Here is a 5894-nt window from a genome sequence, read left to right on the forward strand (position 1 = left end):
CCCCTCACTCCAAGAAGGACAGGGAGGTGCTGGAGTGTGTCCAGAGAAGGGCAACGAAGCTGGTGAAGGGTCTGGAGCACAAGTCTTATGAGGAGCAGCTGAGGGAGCTGGGGTTGTTTAGCCTTGAGAAGAGGAGGCTGAGGGGAGACCTTATTGATCTCTACAACTGCCTGAAAGGAGGCTGTAGCGAGGTGGGGGTCGGTCTCTTCTCCCTAGTAACAAGCGATAGGACAAGGGGAAACGGCCTCAAGCTGCGCCAGCGCAGGTTTAGATTGTATATTGGGAAAAACTTCTTCAGGGAAAGGGCAGTCAGGCACTGGCACAGGCTGCCCAGGGCAGTGGTTGAGTCCCCATCCCTGGAGGTATTTAAAAGACGGGTAGATGTGGTGCTTAGGGACATGGTTTAGTGGTGGACTTGGCAGTGCTGGATTAACGGTTGGACTCGGTGATCTTAAGGGTCTTTTCCAACCTTAACAATTCTATGATTCTATGTAATTTACTATGTAAATAATTTTTAAGTGTCTTTAGGAGTAATTATCCCATAATACAAACAGTCTAGTTTTAAACATATGTTCAAAACTTAGCTGGGCATTTTTCTTTACAGAGCCAGTGCATCCAGACTGATTTGACTGAAAACATTAACAAAAATCTCACTGATATCAACAAGGTATAAATTTCACGCTTATCTCAGAACTATTATAAATTCATAAATACATGAACGGCAACGTATTATCAATGAGTATTTACGAATGTTTTTTTACGTAAAAATTGTACACATTATAAAAAATAACTAGCCATTATATTATTGCCTTTTTTGTTGCCACTGAATTTCTGTGACCTGAGCCAGGCACCTGACTGAATTTGATATAACCAAGAGTCATTAGCGGAGACAAAGTTAGCCTATTAATGTATTAGAAGTAAACATTTGTTTCTCACTTAAAACTATCGCATTGTCAAAAACAGCATCTTAACCATCAGTGTACCTTTCTCCGAGCATCTTTGTACCTCTTTATGGTTAGAGAAATAGATTACTCAAATTGTATTACATTTATAAAACCAAAACACCTTAAAGCTTACATTAAATTGGTATCACAAACATTTGATATTTTAACTCCTGGTTGTTGAGAGACGTAACAGTAGCTCAAGGAAATGAATAAGAGAGCTATCTGTGTACCCTCTGTAGTCTGGCACTGTAGACTGCTGGCCTTCTATGAGGATATATGAGCTCTCTACACCTATTTGAGAGGCTTAACAGAGATTTCCATCAGGATTCCCAAATAATGCTTTGATATCTTTAGAGATCAGTTTTCTAACCTTGAATCATTCCATATAGAGATTAATTAATCCATAAATAATCGCTTGCATATTCAAAGTTATGCTTTTACAGTATTTCTAAATTCAGGCAGAAACAGAAGTAAGAATAATGTTCACTTTGAGTATTCGTGCCTTGTATTTTCAGTTTAACATAATAGGATTTTCAAGGAGATCTATAAGCCAACAACAGCAAAGTCAAACAATAAGCATTTGAAAAAGCTGCTCTCAGGAAATTAAAACAGCAAGTATCTTCTCTTTTTGTACATTTATTTTCTACACCTTATGTTAACAATTGTATGCAGAACTAATGGTAGACAGCTAGCTGCTTGTCCAAACTGACAGCAAAGTCATAGTCTACAAGGCAGGTTGTATGAAAGTAGTTTAGTTGCAGTGAAATTTAATATTACAGTTCTCGCAGGAGAGAACATGCCTGGGGAAACTCAGACATCCGGTAGCCCCGTGACTGACTTCAGTGGGACTGAGATTTCACAACAGTTCTTAAAGCACACACCTGTGAAGCAGAATACGTAGATTCTTTTCTCACACCTAGCACGGGTGCTTGCATCATCTTGCAAAGCTATCTAAGCTCTATAAATCTTTTTTAACATAGAAAGAAAACATGCTAATTATCTGAACGTGTAAAGTTTTTCAAGATATTAATTCAGTGGGGCATGTTTATTTTTGAGATTGCTTTCAGAAATAAAACACAGTAGGTATCTTGAATTAATTATGCTGTTCATTTAAAACTTCCTATCTACTGTACCTGTATTCCTAACTGTAGCTGATCTAAACGGTGTTTCTTTCTGAGGAAAATGGTATCTTTTGGTAAAAAAAAAAAAGCTGATTGATTGATAGTTGTTGAAAAACACGGAAAAGATTGAAATAGATTAACCCCCTCCCCACAATTTTAATTGGAAATGCCACCATTGTGATTTTAAGTTTTAATGTTGTTTCATACGGCTATGACCCCCTATGCTGTATCATCTCCAAGGCATTACTGAAGCCCCTGGAAACAAGCTGTCGCCAAACATGGTTTCTCCCAGACAAAAATGCTTTTATTAGGCTTTAGCCTTAATTAGAAGATTGTAACGAACCTTTCCCACAACTAATCAGCAATAGCTGCAGGAAAGGAGCTAGCTGTCACGCTCCTGGTTAATATAGCTATGTGTGGGCAATATTGATCCTGTTCACAGTTAACACTATGCCTGAATATGGTGAGTAAGCATACTGCGAGCTGTTTCACGATTACGAAAACATCAACCCTCTCTTCTAAGATTAAACTCGAAGATTAACAAAACCATAAGATGACAGCACCATAAACAACACAGAACAATCACAAATTGCAGACTCTTAAAGAAGAAACATGAGAGGGTGAAGTCAAAGGATTTGAAGATTTGAAATTCTAGACAGCTAATTCTTAAAATAAAATTAATCTCAATGAATAGTTTTGATGGATTCGGAGCTCTTCCTGAAAAACAGTGAACTGTTTCTCAAGTGACAAGAACATGTAATGTAATTAAAGACAGTGAATTGAAATGAATAAGAGAAAATACAATCATGAATATTAGTTAATATCTGTATTAAAATGTTTCCCAATGTCTTTATTATTTAATAAATAACTTATAGTTTAAAAAAAACCCATAAAATACATAAGATATCGTACATAAAATAAATAAGATATTGTCAGATATCTTACGTGTATGAATGTACATGAATAAATATGAATATACATTTAAACATATATGAATAACAGTGTCAAATTCTTCCATTGGGTAACTCCGGGTGCTAGAGAGGAATACTATAATGTCCATAATGGAAAATTATGTAATAGTATGCCTATAAGGAATTTTTTTCCTACTAGCTAATCAAGAAGGATGTAATATGACAATTTATATCTTTTACATATGTATGTTCCTGCTATTATTATTGAATGGGGTCTAACTTTTTACACAGCATAAATATCTTACTCCTTTCTGGATTATGTGAAATGTTCTGTTGTACTGACATAATTGATATACTGTGGCAGTGGGTTCTCCTATTTAACCGTGTAGGAAATACATACTATGTCCATTTAAAACAATTATCTTTCACAACAATGTTTCCATTTTCTTGCATTTGCATCTTCAATTTAATTTGTCGCAACACATTCTCCCTTCGCACAAGTATATTGCATAACCACCATATACATGCTACCAGATTAAGCTGGTTTAGAATTTAATTTGTGTGGCAGGCTAAAAGAAAGGTATAGTTTTTTAGAAAATTATGTTTATTATATCCATAGATAGGTAGAACTCCGAAAAATAGAGCACCTAGTGGCTCTTATGTTGCTAATTTCTTTATAATATTTTATTTTCTCTCTGCTCTTTTCCTCACATGCATATTTTTACTTCATTGCTTGTCCTTACATCACTCAACTGAATAAAATACTCTGTTTTATACATCTTCCACACCTAGTAGTACATAACATTTTCAACATTCATTATAAATTTTATTACAAGTTATTCCTAACAGCAATCTTGGGTACTACCCTTGGCAATGTTTTTTTCTTTTTTGGGGGGGGTTCCCTCGTAAATTCCTATTCTTAATTTATTCATAAATACCTATTTTTTGCCTTTGCAGTTGAGCTCGGGGCTCTCAGTAGTACTACTAATGTATGGGGAAAAAATGCCTAATGTCAAAGTACTACCAACGGTAAGATGTGTGCAACAGATGGAAGGTAACAATCAGTGTAGCTGTCTGTCTGTAAGGAATTGTTCCTTTTCAAAGTCACTGCAGAGGTCAGTGGAAATGAAGGGCCTATGTGGCTTTTGTTGGATTCAGTAGCATTTTGCCATGCAATACTGCTCGTCAGGAAAAGAGTTAGGCTTTTGTTACTGATTCTATCAGCAAAAATATAATTACTTGGAAGCATGCAGCAGCCTTCCCAAGAGACTCATGCACTTATCCTAGATTAAATTACTTTTTTATAACAATTTTATATAACACTTTTTATCTGAGGAATGTGCTTTATTTTACAACTATGTAACAGCCAGACATCAGACAGCGTACTGTCATTCTTAGTTTACAGACGAGGAAACAGATAGAGAAAAACTGAATGACCTATAGCTGATGACCAAGGTCATCCAATGAACTGTGCAAAAGTACCTGTAGAAGTCAGCACTCTTGATTTCTCATTCTTATGCCAAACATCAGATAATCCATTAAAATATTTACCCAATTATATTAGTCTGTTAAGAGTCATATTAGATGGTGAAATTCTCCAAGCTTTGCATTTTTTTTGGATACACAAAAAAACCCTTCAAAATAACAACTGAAAAGGTTCTATAAAAAGGCATAAACAACACCTTACCTGGTGCTTCAGTAGCGAAGTGTGAAAGAGGCAAGGCAACCCGAAGTGAAGTTACAGGCCATTTTTGGCTCACAGCTGTCTTCCTTTGCTGGACAGCAAGGAATTCAAGCAGTAATTACATATGCTTTGATTTTATTTTCGGTGTGTTTTTCTGACTGCGGAGCACGTAGTACTCACTACCGAGGCAGGCTCTCCTGCAGGCAGCTCGGGCTACACGAGGCTGCTGAGTTTACACGATGTTGTCCAGGCAACTCAACCTCCTGGGAGCATTTTGTTTGGAGGAGCTCAATTCAAAGAGCAGCAGTGACCTATGAAAGCAAACACAGTTCAACTAAACGGTAGCATTTCAAGCTCTACTCACAAGATAGGTCTTCCAGCATGCAAAGCAAAGCATATTTCTCTCTTCTGTTTACCTCCATTTATGCTTTTAATAACTTATCTATTTCTATTTTAACTTTGCAGTCAGTCCCTTCACCTGAACACTTCTCATTACTGATGAACAGTTCTCCATCTCCCTTCAGGCAGCCTTAAACAGCAGACTTCAAGGATACTTTTTTTTTTTTTTTAAATAGCAGACTGAGCTACAGCAGAAGGACGGACAAGAGCTGTAGCCGGGCTTAGGCTAAGCAGAAAGGGTTTTGAAGGGAACTGGTTTGCTGGATGCCAGGACTGGGACACCGTACCCCGGGACATGGCAGCAGGGTGGCACAAGTGAGAGGGGGGACACGCAGCCCGCTTTGCTTTAGGCTGGACAGGGAAAACCAGGCCTGGGGGACACCTCAGCTGCTGGCTGACTGAAAAGGGGCGTATTACTCATATGTTTGCAGGTACCTGGCACAACCGGTCTAATGGTGACAAGCTGCGACGCCAGTAACGCCCCGGTACCCGGGCACACGGCGACCCAGCCGGTCAGACACTTCGGTTACCCTCTCCGGCTGTCCCTGACAGAGCCAGAGTCCCTGTGAGCAACCCATGCCTCAGCTGCACCCCGCCGTGAGGGAACCGCCCCAGCCGGCGCCTCCTCGGCAGCGCCTCACGAGGGTGTGCCCTCACACGGCGGGCTGCGGGGAAGGGCGCCCGGGGGAAGGGGTGGCTCCGCCGCCGCGACGGGCAGCCGGGCGGCGAGGGAGCCCGGCCACACCGGTCTGCGAGGAGACGACGGCCGGCCCCAGGGCGGGACGGCTCGCACCGCCCTCCGCCGCTTTCCCGTGAGCCTCTGCGGGCGCAGGGC

The sequence above is a fragment of the Platalea leucorodia genome (genome assembly GCF_965183815.1).
Source record: "Platalea leucorodia genome assembly, chromosome: 5".
Classification (NCBI taxonomy): Eukaryota; Metazoa; Chordata; class Aves; order Pelecaniformes; family Threskiornithidae; genus Platalea; species Platalea leucorodia.